The sequence below is a fragment of the Hippopotamus amphibius genome, chromosome 10, assembly GCF_030028045.1.
Source record: "Hippopotamus amphibius kiboko isolate mHipAmp2 chromosome 10, mHipAmp2.hap2, whole genome shotgun sequence".
In the NCBI taxonomy this organism is placed as follows: Eukaryota; Metazoa; Chordata; class Mammalia; order Artiodactyla; family Hippopotamidae; genus Hippopotamus; species Hippopotamus amphibius.
Window position 1 is genome coordinate 28551976 of NC_080195.1, and position 14916 is coordinate 28566891.

The 14916-nt window shown below is 42.8% G+C and overlaps 1 pseudogene; it reads left to right on the top strand.

Moving 5' to 3' along the window:
• The first annotated feature begins 7905 nt into the window (after nucleotides 1-7905).
• Nucleotides 7906-9650, top strand: LOC130829809 (exocyst complex component 3-like; annotated as a pseudogene).
• Nucleotides 9651-14916: the final 5266 nt, after the last annotated feature.

The window sequence follows — 14916 nt, forward strand, 5'->3', positions numbered from 1 at the left end:
GTTTGAAAGAAAATATATCCCATGTGCCGAAGGCCTAAATAAACGTGGAGGACTGTGGACGACGCTCTTGAGTCCAGAGGGGGGATGATGTGGCTGTAGAGCATGGACCACAATGATGGTGGGGAGAAGGGATGCTCTGGAAGCAGCACTGGGAGCACGAATGATGCTGACCCCTGCCTCTGCCTCTCTCTGTCTATGACTGAGCTCCATCTATTTCCCCCAGCACCTCTGGAAACCCTGTAGACCATGGTAATTGGGAGAATGTGCAGCCCATAGTTGGGCAGACCTCAGGGAAGGAAATGATATTTCTGTTTGAAAGAGAGTATGTGGTTAGAGTAGACCTTGTTGAGGACATCACAGAGGTTACAGGGGACTTGGTGTGCAAGAGGAAAGCGGGAAGATTGTTCAGTGAAAGGTCAATGACGTTTTGTGCTTAGGGAAGAGAAGGTGATTATTCCGGGGCAGCATGAAAGTCATGCAGGGTTATCCTGCCTCAGCATTCTGCCAGCAGCACTGGCGTTTTCATGAATCTGACTCACGTTCACTGAGAATTGGCCATGTGCCTGATTTCATGCTAAGACATCCTACTTTTCTCTGCAGAGTCTGCCCACGCAGGTCCAGGCTCTGGGTGATCTTTAAAACTCATTGACATTCACTATTTGCTTACTGGTCAAGATTTCAAATAAAACTTTGGTTCTTTTCTTTTTTTCTCCATTGGCCAAACCACATTCTGTGTGAGAGCTGGGAGCATAAACATGAAAATGGAGCTAACCCAGGATGGAAATAACTGCTGTGCACGGAATCTTCCAGTTTTGATAAAGCTTGGCTAAGGGCTCAGAATTGTGCCAACCAAATTCATTAGGTTATTAATGAATACTAAAAGCAGAGAAACCTAGAGTTAGAAAAGCCATGAGAAATCAATTAGCCAAACCCGTTAGAATGGTGAGAAAAGTGAGTTCTTCAGTACTTGCTGGCCTCCTCCAGACAGGGAATATAAGTAACCAAGATACAAATGAGAAGTCCTATCCCTCTCCCATTAGAATGATGGGAAAAGTGAGGCCCAGAAGGGAGATGGCATGTCTAAGGTCAGAGATGGTTGGTTTCAGAGGCAAGGATGAAAAGTAGTCTCCCAGGTACTAGCCTGGGACCACTCCTGTTGCACCATGCCAGAGATTTTTTTTTTAACTATTAATCAGAAACCAAATAAAGCAAAGCAAAACAAAAACATTTCCTCTTTTGGCCCAGCAAGATGACTTTCTTATTTTCGTCACTGCCTGCAGCTACACTGTCCCAGCTGCAGGGGCTCTGAATTCATCTTTGGTTTTTCTTACAGGTTTGTGATAACCCGGCCAGAAAATGAGTTTAGGCTGCTGCCCTCGGATCTTGTGTTTTGTGCCATCCCTTTCAGCACCTCTTGTTACAAAAAGGTTATTTCACCTCCAAGTCCATATGAAATTATAGATATAATGCCACTGACAGAAGAGTTGCTCACAGACATAAATGGTCCTCCTTCAGTTGACCAGGTCAGTGAGCCTACAGCCCAATCACTGAGTACATCAGTCCATTTGTTTGAGCCCACACCAATCCCCAGCAGTGATTCTAAGCAAGCAGTGTTGACTCCGACTGGTAAACTCTCATCCCAGAAACATCCGGGTGAAACCATGAAAGAAAATGGAAAGGAAAGCATGGAGGAAACCTCAGTGGAAGATGCCTTAGCCTACCAGAGGCAGACTAGACCTGCTGATGTTTCCCAGGAGCTCCTGGCTCACTCCTTACAAGGCATCTCCAGAGATGGTGACTTTGAACAAGGAAGATAAAGATGGATGCCTGCCATTTGTATGTCTGTTGCTCAGTGGACGGGTGGGTCAGCTCACCCACGCTGTTTGGGAAGAGACAAAAGTCTGATCTCATCCCACTGGATCTGATGTGACAAATAAAGAAATAAATGATAAATGCCTCTCTAAGGGAAGTTCATTGCTCTGTGTCTCTTGAGCAGAAAACGTGATAATTGGAGCTGTGTTAAAGATGTTCTTCAGTACTTGCTGGCCTCCTCCAGACAGGGAATATAAGTAATCAAGATACAAATGAGAAGGACTTAAGAAATAAAGTGCCCCCAAATCAAGCATCTTACATTCTTTACCCTCAAACATGCAAATAGTGAACTAGTATGTTATCATCTTCTCTTTTAACCTCATGCTTTTTCTTTCCTCATCTCTTTATATAGGAGGTAAGAAAGACCAGATGGGGAGATGCTTGTTTGAATTGGAAACCAATTTGTGTATAATTAAAACCTAGGCATGGTCAGGTAGATTAAAATATAGAGCCTTTCAAATTCCCTAATTCAAGAATAAAGACATCATCTCATGAGAGGTAATGAGACATTTCCCCATGTTCCAAAAGGAGCCAGTTCACTTCCCCATAAACCTCATCTTCAAGTCATTTCATCTTGGTACTTTTACTCTGTTAACACAGTAAAAGTTCAGCACATCCAGGAAGTATTTACTCCCAGTTGGTGAGCCTTGTAAGCAATGCCTTCTTGTGTTATAGATACAACAGAGGTAGAAGTGGGGGAAGAAGGAAAGTAATAAACTGTATTTCTCATAAATGGTTTTACAGAATGTTTATGATATCCTTGACGTTTTCCTCAACATCCTTGCTAATGTGGTATCACTACCTCCATTTTACAAAGGAAGAAACTATGTCACAAATAGGGTTCCCAGATAAAAGAAAGAATATCTAGTTAAATTTGAATTTCAGATAAGCAACAAATTTTTAGTACAAGTGTGTCCCAATTATCGCACTTAGCTAGTAAGTGATCAAATTGACATTTAAACCTGGTTAACATAGACACCTATAGACATTTGCCTCCAGGAAAAATAGAAGAAATGAAACAAAAACACTCATCCAAGGAAATAAAATTTTGTATTAGCAAAGCTTTGGGTGTAATGAAATCAGCTCAGTATATGTGGAGAAAAGAGGAATTGTAAGGAAAGTTATCAGAGACCAAGGAAATCCTCTTTTAAACTTTTTTAACCTTACTTAGATCATCTTCATCCTTCTGCTTTTACAGATTGAATTTTTTTGTTTTTCCATATATATGGCAAAATATATTTTCCTGCAATTCGAAACTTATAGGTAGAGTTATAGGCACATCAAAGATTTAACTGGCCCATCTCTGCAACTCAGATCCTGATTTCTAAAAGGAAGTAGGTAGTGGACTCAGCTTTGGCTACTCCATCCCAGCTATCAGTGGATGCGGAACAGGGATCCTCTGAATGGAGGACTTGTCCTCAGCAAAGGGAGGATGGTTCTCAGCCTGGGAGAATGTGCCACCAAACATCTACTGCAAAGACAGTACCATTCCTCTGCGCCATTCCCTGAGCCATTTTATACAGAGAGCAGGTTTAGTAGAATCAAGATATTCCTAGGAAGGGATAAATTAGCCCTACTCATACAAACCCACTGCTATACATATGCTGTCTAATTTAAATTTAGCATCTGAACTTCCAGAGTAAAAGCTTAGCCCTCAAATGATCCCATTTCCAGTACTGCAGAGAAATTTGTATAAGTTCTTTATTTGCCAGTATTTTAGGAAAATGGGTGCCAAAAATATAGCTAAAGAAGTATTGAGGTATATGCAACTATAGCCAGTATGTGAGCATTCATGTTGCCAGTCTTGAAAAACAAAACTGGCAGGGGAGCCCCAGACTTATATGCCAAGTGATTCCATCAGTCTAGAACCAAACCGTTTACCTACAGATGGCAACATTTTAATAGAAGTCGTAACGCTGCATCCTTTGGTAATATGGTGGAGAAATATGGTAGGAGACAGATTATATTTTACTCTAAGTGCAATGTGAAGCTCTTTAATGATTTTAAAGAATGCAATGATGTGTTGTCATTTGTATTTTCCAATATTGTTCCGACACTTATGGTTTCAACAGTATGACTACCTGAATTCAAATGGATTTTCTTCCTCCTACAAACACTCAGAAATGGTGGGTAAATTATAACAGAAGAATTTTAAAATGTATAACATTACTGTATGGTGCATTTAAAAATGGTTAAGATGGTAAATTTTATGGTTTTGGCCACAACTTCAGAAATCATGGTATCCTTGTAAATCTGTACAGAGAAGTGAATTTGTAACCTTATATGCATACATGGAAGTAGATGAAAATTAATTATTTAAAAATGAATGAGCTAATTGCTCAGTTTAACAAATTAAAGAAATATTAGTAAACTAACATAAATCTAAACAGAGTTATGTTAGTAACTCTTCAAATTTTCCAACACTTGTCTGGAACAGAAAACCAGAACATATATCCAGAGTCTGCTTTACTTACTCACTAACCATTTGTTATTTTGAGAAATAGCAAAAATGCCCCGTATCCAATGGATCTTTCACATAGCCTAGAGAAACACTGGAGCAACGTTTAACAGGATTGAGGAGGATGACTAGCTTACCATGAAGAAGCTGGAGGGAAATATGTGAAAATCTCTTTAAGATTTGCTGTTCAAAGTGTGGTCCCCAAGCCTGCAATACCTACAGTACCTGAAGGTGGGCTCCATCCCAGACCTGTTGAATCAGAATTGGCGTTTCAGCAAGATGCGTACGTGATCCTACATTAGTTTGAGAAGCAGCTCTTTTAAGGAGTATGTATGTGTCTATTATATATGTGCGATATAGGTATATGTAATATGTATCTGTAATATGCGTTACACATCCACATAAACACATGCATATATATGTATGCATACATAGACTTCTGATAAATTAAAAGATCTGGCAGTTTGGTTTTAATGAAAACTATGCCCTCCAACCTTTAGCTATTTGGCATGTTCACTTCTATTTAAGACCTACAGTACATTCCAAACATCTCTAATTAGCTATAAAATCCTTAACCTGAGTACCTTCAAACCATAAAGGAGTTAAGGGAGGTTGGAGTCCAGTCAAGTTGGTGTGTATTTTCCTGGAGGAACAATAAATAACCTATGGCTCAAAGGCACGGGTTGTTTCTTCCAGACCAAAGAAACCAAAGAGCCCAACCTCTGAAAGCAGTCTGCTTGGGTTCCTAGGCTGGCTTGCTTAGAGAGCAGGGGCAGGACAGGAGGGGAGGCAGTGGAGGAAGGAGAGCGGCGGGGATGGGCGGGAGAGAGGGAGGGAAAGCCCTCACACTAATTAGGTTTGAAAGAATACAGGATGAGTCCAGCCCCTGCCTGCTGAGAAGAAAGGAACACGAGCAGCTGATGCTAAGTTCAGGCTAAACTAACCACAAGTCCCCTGGGGACGTCACAAGGTAAACCTGATCGTCCCTGTCATTTACAATGATCATCAGGCAGACTGCTTCTGCGATTTTACTGGGGCGCCAATTAACAGATCTCTGAAGCTAGGGGGGAAGTGTCCCAGCCCTCCAATGCTTTTTGAAAAGGAAAAACCAGGCAGCCTTTATGCTGCTGTCTTTTGATTGTTGCCTCTGTCAAGGCAGGGAAAGGGGATGACTTCATATGAGGCAGGGCTGCTCAGGTCAGGTGAGTGGCTGGAGTCAGGCTTCTCTCCGCCTTCATTTACTCTTTTTCTAGCAACCTAAATTAGCCTCTGGAGAGTCCAGTGAGCCTTGTTTCTTTCTTTTCTGAAATATGAAACTGCTGACCAGCTTTCCCTCTTTCTCCTCTTCAAGAAAATATCTTTGCAGCGTTTCATCTTGCAGGAAAGTGGGGAAAGGCCAGCAGATGCACCAAGATGGCAGCAAAGAAGGACCACTCTTCTCTGCAATGAACTACTCAGCTCCCATCCTTCCCGACACCATTCATTCCCATGCCCTCCTGACACAGTCAGACTTTTAAACTCCTTATCTACATCATCACTTTGTGTCCACAGCTCTGATTCACTGCTTAAGCCACCCTAACCTCTGGCTGTAACCCCCATGATTCTGCTAAAAAGACTCTAAGATCACTAATTCCATTTAAGTCCCTCAATAGAGAAGAATATTTGGTACTAGCCCGACAGAATTCAGTGGAGATGATGCCCTCCCCGCTCCACACTGAAACATTGTCTTGCATCGACTGCGGGATACAATCTTTTAACCATCCTTTTACTCTCCCGACTATGCATTCTGAACGTCCCCTTCAACTCTCCTTTTATGCGACATAATTAGGTATTAGCATCACTCGAAGCTCGATTATGGACTTCTCTTTTTACTCTCAGGGAATCACTGAGTGGTCCAGGTAATTAAACTGGAGCATATACCTGAAATTAAAGGACAGGGGCTACTTACCTCTAGCCATTATTTCTTTGCAATAACATGGGCCTAGTTTTGCCAGAATTTTTTATTTTTAAGAGAAATTGAGAATTCTGATTTTTATATAAAAATATGATGCTTTTTAAATTTATGTTTCTGGTCATGAGAGAGTAGCTATAGCAGACCAACCCTCATGCCAAGAAAAAAAGTTTAAAACTGGTTAAAAAAATTTTTTTAAATACCCATTTGAAATAAGCATAAAGCAACCCAGTCAGTAAGAACTTGAAAGACTAAGATCCAAGAGAAAAGAAAACCATTGAGGTGACTTCACCATCCTCTGCTGTTTTTCCCTCAAGGCATTTGCCCGTTAGTAAGTAGTACCAAACAAGGAATCAAGTTCAATTTCAAGACTAAGGGCTTGCAGCAGTCTTGTGGGGGTGGGAGGGGAAAAAAATGGAGTTGAGGGTTATCAAGGCAGCTAGAAATTGAGAGGATGAAGTTTTAGAGAAAAGAGAATAGAAACACTGTGAGCACCACTCTTTGTGCTGCTTTTTCCCTTGAGGATATTATTTATTACTAATATTTGCAACAGAGAAGACAAAAGAAAAGGCGAACTAAGAAGCTAGAAAGCTAAGCAGAGCTTTGGCCAGTCTCAAAGTGCTGGGAAAGTGCTCTCAGCTGAGTTTCTTGTAAAGTCTTCCTTTAGGATTACGGAAAGTCCCCTACACACAAACGAGTTTTGTTTCGAGAGCACGTTCGTAAGTCCAATTTGTTCGTAAGTCCAATAAAGTTGGCCCAGGTACCCACCTAACACGATCGGCTATATAGTGCTGTACTGTAATAGGTTTATAATACGTTTCACACAAATAATATATGAAAAACAAACACAAAAAATAAAACATTTTTAATCTTACAGCACAGTAGCCTGAAAACTACAGTAGTGCTGTACAACAGCTGGCATACAGGGGCTGGCATTGAGTGAACAGGCAGGAAGAGTTACTGACTGGAGGAGGGAGAGGAGGTGGGAGATGGCAGAGCTGAAGGATCGACAGCAATAGAAGACGGAGGGCGAGCTGCAGTGTCACTCACGCCTGATGTTGATGGAACACACGTTTGCATCTTTGAAAGTCTGCAACTTGAAGGTTTGTATGTAAGGAACTTACTGTACTTCAAACTAGAAGTAGACCAGTTCTCACAAAGCCTGAAATCAGTTTTAATGCCTCCCATTCCCTGATTGTATCAAGGGGACCAACCCCTACTCTAACTAACCTATGAGTAAAAAAATAGATTCTCTCTGCTGGAAGTTAGCATTATTCAGAGTTTCTGCACTTTTTTATACACAGTATCCAGCACTCAATAAAAATGGCTGGAGTCAGTCTCATCTCAGCTTTATCTGATGCTTTTCTCGAGCAAGCCAAATTAGCCTCCAGACAGACCAGCAAGCATTGCTTCCTTCTAGTTTCTTAGACACAGCAATGTCGCTAGTCTCTTGTATCCCTTTTTGCCTTCAAGAAATAAGTAAATAACTACCGTGAATGACACTAGAGAGACTCAAGTGGCCAAATTAAGAGAAAAGAGATAATGGAGATGACTCAGAGATGATCTAGATATAATACATAAGACATAGATTTTAAAGCTGTGATGAACGTGTTCAAGAAATTGGATGACACTTCCAGTCGGACGCCAGGTGGCAGTTCCAAGGGATAACGTTACTCTGACACGGGGAAGAGTGGCGGGTTCTGCCTGCTTTTTAACCACGAAGGAGACAGACCTGGAGGCTGTTCAGCAGTGACTCAAAAGGTTGAGGGATGCTTCTGTGCCTGGACCAGCAGGACAAAGTGGAGCAGAACCGCAGAAGAGAAGCCCGGAGAAAGGCCCCTGTGGAGGTCACACTGAAGGTCGCTATCCAGTCATGGTTGGACAGGGTGCCGTACAGGGTGCCCCATGGGCCAGAACCAGCTCCAAAATGCACTGGGTAATGTCAAAGACATCCCACAGTCCCTGGCTGATGTCAGCAACAACTGGAGACAGAGCATCCACAGCATCCATTGAGAGCATCAAGGGCGTCAAGGATGAAGGATGCTGTCATATAGCACAGCCAGCTCACTGCAGCTGCAGAGAGTCTCATGAACATCTTCTCCGTGCCCCTGATTGTGAGGTGTGGGGGCCCTGGACCTCACTGAACAGGGGGCACCCCTGCAGGCCCACCAAAACCCGAGGGACCTGGAACAGCAGTGCTTCTGGGTTGGGCTAATGTACGAGCACCATTGTGTGGACATGACCCTCATCACAGCCACTTTGGGAGCACATACAGGCTCTCAGACGAGCTGGCCATGCAGCTGTGGATGATGCTGTAGAGGTCCGCTGCTCAGCATCCCTCAGGACCCCACTTTACTGGTCTCCGTTGTCAGGATCATGGAAAGAAAAATTGACTGGTGCATGCTTGACCAAAAAATGCAAACTAGCTTTGTTCCTCTTGAGAGGTCCAAGAATTGGAAGGAGGAGATGTTTGCCTTCTTGGACAGAATCATGAGTGCTAGAATTGAGGGCACACAGGCAGACCCCCAGGGAGTCCAACAAGTTGTGGTTCATCCACCACCTAGAAGTCACATGGTAGGATGTCCTGGATGACATCATTGTTGCCAAAAACATGATGGTTCTGTGCTTTTCTCTCCATGATGAGAGTTTCAGAAACCTCCTCAGCCACCAAGCCCTGAGAACCTGGATGCAGATCTTGTGGGAAGATCTAGAAGCAGATGAGATCATGAGCCTTTCTGACCTGGGTCTTAAACACCTACCCAAGCACAGAGGTGACGGGGAATGTGGAGCTGGTCCCAGAAGTGGACGTCAATGCCCTGGAGCTTTTACTTTCTTCCAGTGCGGTGTCTGGGCTGCTCCGTCTGTACGTGTCAGCTCTCACTTCATACATCATTGTCTGGCCACAGAAAACACTAACACAGATGCTAAAAGCTGCATGAAAGAGACTGAGCCTGAAGCTGACCCAAGTGGGAACCCTCCCTGCCACCATCTTCCAGATGTTCCAACAGATTCTTTAAGTTGCTACTCAGATAAGTGACGATTTGAAAACAAAGGTACTAGTTTGTGTCTTCGGCAAATGAATTCTTTCTTAAGTAGACACAGAAGTGAAGCTCAAGTATACAGAGAACGTCTGAAAAATTGATGACACCCTCACTGTTATGTTCAGGATATGATAGCAATCGTCACACCTGCCAGACCTTTAAGGAACCCCTAGTCAGTTTAAAGAGGAAGCATTTTAAAAATGAAGTGAAAGAGGGTGTGTCTCTGAGCCCATCAAACATGGATGGGATTTTAGACACTGTCGATGCAGGGAGGCTGCAGCAGGTACTGGGAGGGGGTCTCCCAGGATCTGGAACAACATCTCAATGAGCTGATGACAGGGAAGTGGCTGTTAGGCTCAAACGCTGTAGACGTCATCTGTGTCACTGTGGAAGAATATTTCAATGATTTTGCCAAAACTAAAAAGCCATATAAAAAAATGGATGACAGTGGGGCGCGGTGGGTAGTTGTGGGCTATCATGCAGAAGCACATCTCATCCTGGAGCACCAAAGAGTACAAGGAGAGTGCCGAGAAGACAGCCAGGAAGGCTGAGCAGCTCCACATCTGGTTCCAGAAGCTGGCCTCTGGATTTGGCTAAGATGCAGGTGGGTGCAGTAACACTACTGTCGCCCTTGCAGAAGCTGTACCTGAAGGTTTTAACGCTGGTCAGCAAATACCCAGACATCAAGGATGCCCACACTGGCACACTGCTGGCCACCCAATGGGACACCAGCCAGGACATGAAGCAGACCATTGTCGGAATCTGGAGCAGGGCCTGATGGCAGGAAAATCCAAACTGTGTGCCCATCTTCGAAGAAACCATAGTTTCGAGTCTGAACATGGTGAAGCTTCTCAAGTAACCCATCAGTTTCCAGCTTTGTGTGTATTATTCTGCACTCATCACTCCCACCCTCAGAAATGTATTAAAGCAAAAGAGACTCTTGGTGGTTCTCCTCAGATGTTTCAGGTCCTGGCACCTGTCTCCTGTCATCCTGAGCCTACTGTCTGCAAGGTGCCCAAGCACGTGGCTTCTTGAAGAACAAGTGTCTTGCTGGCTGTGGTTACTCAGGCTTCCTCATTTCTGTTGTAAACATCCTTTGTGAGGCAGGACTCTGGTGGAAAATGCTTCATGGTTGATTGTTTATCGTGGTGGAAACGATGTGTGGAGAAGTGGAGGTCCTGTCTTCATTCACTGTGGGTCTTTGCTCACTTCTGAAACACTGTTGCTTAATAAAAGAGTCTGAACTTCTGCAGAGACATGAAAACAAAAACTGGAGAAATTTACCAAAGAATGATTATTATTATATCAAAAATTATTTTAAGAGTACAAGAAGTAAAGTTATAAATGTAATAGTTGGGTTTACCAGCTGTTTGAGTAGAGAAGAAGGTAAGATCGTGAACTGGAAAACAGGTTAGTAAAAAAACACAGAGTAAATCATGGAAAAGAAAACATGCATAAATGTGTATAGAAGACATATGGGACATGGATATAAGGTCTAAAATGTACTCGAAATTTCAGAAAAATAGGAAAAAGGGAGAGAGGGAAGGAGAGAGAGAGGGAGAAGGAGAGAGAGAGAGACTGTATGTGGGAGAGAGAGAGAGACTGTATGTGGGACAGAGAAAAATATCTAAGAATTATCTTAGTATAAAATATACTAAGAATTATCCTAAACTGAAGACATCAATACACATATTTGAGTCTCTGTGAACCCCAACCGTGATTAATGAAAACAACTCCTAAACACATCTTAGTAAAAAATCTTTAAATTAAATTAAAGTGGAAGATTTCAAAGGCATCCAGAGTTTAAATAAAGACACATTATATCCAAAAATGTTACAGCAGCACTGAAGGTTGACTTTTCTACAGAAACAATGGAGCAGGGGAATAACACATTTAAAGTTCTAAAAAAGGAAAACTAAGGACCTATCATTCTCAGTGAAAATATCATTTGTAAATAAATGCAAAACACAAAAATTACCAAACAGAAAGTGAAGGAATTTACTCCTTCGAACTAATACTAAAAGAAATACTAAAAGGAATTCTTTAGACAAAAATAAAAGATTTGTAAAGGGAAGTGCAGAAAGGCAGTAAAGAATAATGAGCAGAAAAGGGTAAATATATAGATTAAATACAAATTAATGTTGATTTTTTAACAATAGTAGTATAGTTTTGTGGGATTTAAAATAAACATGGGAGAGAGAGAATTGGGTTTAAGATACCTAACATTTGTACATGTTGGAAAAATGGTAGAAAACAGTGGTGAAAATACTAATTTGTAGTAACTTTCTTCAGTGAAAGATGCACGTTACAATCTCTTGGATAAATCGGAGAATAAATAAGGAATGCATAATGAACAATGAAATAGCAAAATGGAAAAAGAGAATGTTGATTAATCAAAAAGAGCACAAAAAAGTAAAAAAAAACAACAACAATCAACTAATGAAATAGTGGCCGCACCAATTTACATTCTTTTGTGGTTTCACACAAATTTTAGAATTGTTTGCTCTATTTCTGTGAAAAATGTCATTTGAATTCTGATATGGATTGTATCACATGTTTAGATGATGAAGAGAGTGAATCAGTAATCAAAAACCTCCCCACAAAGAAAAATCCAGGGCAAGATGGCTTCACTGGTGAATTCCAGCAAACATTTAAAGAATAAGCAGTAGCCATCCTTATCAATCGCTTCCAAAGAGAAGAAGCAATGCCTCGAAGCACATTTCCTCTACAGGGTGTGTTTGTTCTGCAGAGAAAGGGCCCTCCCAGAACACCTATCAACCCGACTGACAGAAGCAAAAGTTCTAGTTGATTTTGGCTGGAAAGCATAGGAGATGTTTTCACGCATAACTTTGATCCACTCTGGCCAAAAGCAGCAGTAGGTAGGGGCCAAGTGAAAGTGTGACGCAGGATTGGTGTAGGTAGATGCCAATCAGTTCAGTTATTCTTGAACTCCAAAACTCTCTGGCATTTGAGGAGTGACAGTTTGAAGGACTTGGGTAACAAAAAGCACTCTTGGCGGGTACACTGGCATTCTTATGGAGGGCTTCCCTAGCAGACACAGCGGCATAGTGGCTTCATAAGTCAGGTTGGATGCTGTCTGGGAAGGAGGGGGGAACATATACAGTTTATACCATAACATTGTTTATTTGCTTCTATAGTTCTTACATAACTCTCATATTTCTATGCCTTTTCTTAAAATGTGACTTGAGGTAATCTATTATAGAACCAATGAAATTATACTTCCTGTTCCTACTGCCTGCATCTCCTCTGGGACCTGCCAGGTCATTGGTCTCTCCATGGTGACTAAGCAGAGCTGCTGCTGGAAGACCAAACTGATGCTGTTGCAACCAGGAGAGGGCTAAGCTCCTATATCTGGCTGTCTTCCACCACAGCAAGGACAGTTCCACTGTTTTGAACAGAAAAGGCCAATGACCTTAATAGCTTACCAGTTCTTCTGAGTGGTCAATTGATTTTACGCATGGATTTTACCTGTGTTTGGTTCTTGGATCTGCTATCAGTAAAGAGCCTACACATAAGGACATCTGCTGACTCAGAGTTGGGTGGTGGGATGCAGAGTCCAACCGCTGCACAGAGCAACCATTAAGAGCGGCTTCCACCTGAAACATGGGAATCGAACGCACAGATGTCTGAGAGGTGGTAATACTTGCTGTGGGGTGCCTGAAAGTCACCCTTATTCTCATAAAAGACAAAGCAGGCAACTCTTATCCCAGCTGACTGATTTCTGTTGCCCTGGATCCTAGAATAGCCTTGAAATAAGTTTTACTTTAACAGAAAAGCTAGAAAACACATACTCCACAAGCCCTGGACTTTTGCTGAAGGGACCAGACGCTTCGTCAGGGGCAGGAGAAGAAACTCTGACTCTTCTATGTAGTTAGGGATTTGATGTAGAAGTTTCCATTAATGGATACCCACAAAGTGCCCCACACTAAAAATGGACTTGTCTCTCTACAACACTACCAGTACTGAGTTGACTGCTGCTGGCATTGGAAATCATGGATTTCAGCAGTAGCACGATCTAAACCATGTAGATTACAGACACCAAAAATCGGAGTGGATGCCGTCTGTATAGAAGGAGTAGAGCCCTTGGTCAGCAAACCCTCCCCAACGTTGTCAGTGGTTACATCATTGCTGAACTCTCCGTGGGGCTAGAATGCTCGTCACTTTGTAAGGCAGAAGGGAAACTAGGGTCACTTAGACCAATGATTATTTACCAACCGTCATGGAAGTATTTTAATAATATACCGACCAGTACTGCGGTACAAGTACTCCTACGGCCGTTGTGCTTCCCGTTACTAGAGTCCAGAATCCAGATAAGTCAAGGACAGTGAGAAATGGGGGGATCCTGAGACAGCTGTAAAAAGTCTCACTCCTTACATGAAATCTAGCCACCTGAGCAATCACACTGGAGGTAATCAAGAAACTTTTCAGAATGAATGCATAGATGGAGATGGATGTCTTTCCTTCATCATTGACCTCTTAGATGCATCTGGCCACATTTTCATCGCTTTGCATGGCTTCACAGGTAAGAAACTCCTCGACTTGCAGGCTGGGACACAAAGGATAGGGCAGCAGTGCTCAGTGGGCGGCTAGAGAACAAGACGGAATGGGGGCTGAGGTGGGGGTGGGGTGTGAGTTAGGGGAAAGCAGTGATTCGATTCTAAAGAGAAAATCCTTACTGGGTCAAGGCGGCTTTTGCATAATTCTATTATCACCAGGAAGAGGAGAAATAATCATATTAGGTGAGTGCCACACTGCTCGACGTGGCTTGTCTTACCTCACTTTTGAAGTCAGACAGGTTTAATTGCTTTGTGTGAGGCACCCGATCCATAAGGCAGGTGCAGCCAGAGCAGAGCTGGGAAGTTTTTGATGTTGACAATGACATACAATCTTGTGCAGAAAGGAGTAATCCATTCAGTCACAGTGATGAAAAAGTTATATGTGTGTTGCTTTGGGGAGCAGAGGCCGTGCCACCTGGGAGGGTGGCCTCCAGACAGGCCGGTCGCAGGGCATCACTGTGCTGGCAGGTCAGCCCATGAGCAAGGGCAGACCTTTCTGGAGCCTTCCTGTCCTCTGTGCCGGAAAGTAGGCATCCCCAGCTGCACAGGATGCTGTCAGCATCAGCTCCCCTCATCTTCTGTTTACAGAGCCTGGACATCTCATCAGTTTGCATTCAGCTGCTACCCACCATGGCCTCTCCCTGAAGTCCAGCACAGTCCCCAGCAAGGCTGTGTTCATCTAGGGCTTGGCTGGCTCCAGGTGAGGCTTGTCAGAAAGCTCCCCAACAGTGGGCCAGTGTTGGCCAGGGAAACTTTTTTTTTTGTCTTTTGATTTTTTTTTTAAAGCTCTTTGTTGGAATATAATTGCTTTACACTCTTGTGCCAGCTTTTGAGGTACACCAAAGTGAATCAGGTGTGTTTATACATATATCCCCACATCCCCTCCCTCCCGTGTCTCCTTCCCACCCTTCCTATCCTGGCCCTCTAAGTCATCACCCATCATCAAGTTTATCTTCCTGTGCTATGCAGCAACTTCCCACTAGCTGTCTATTTTACATTTGGTAGTGTATATATGTC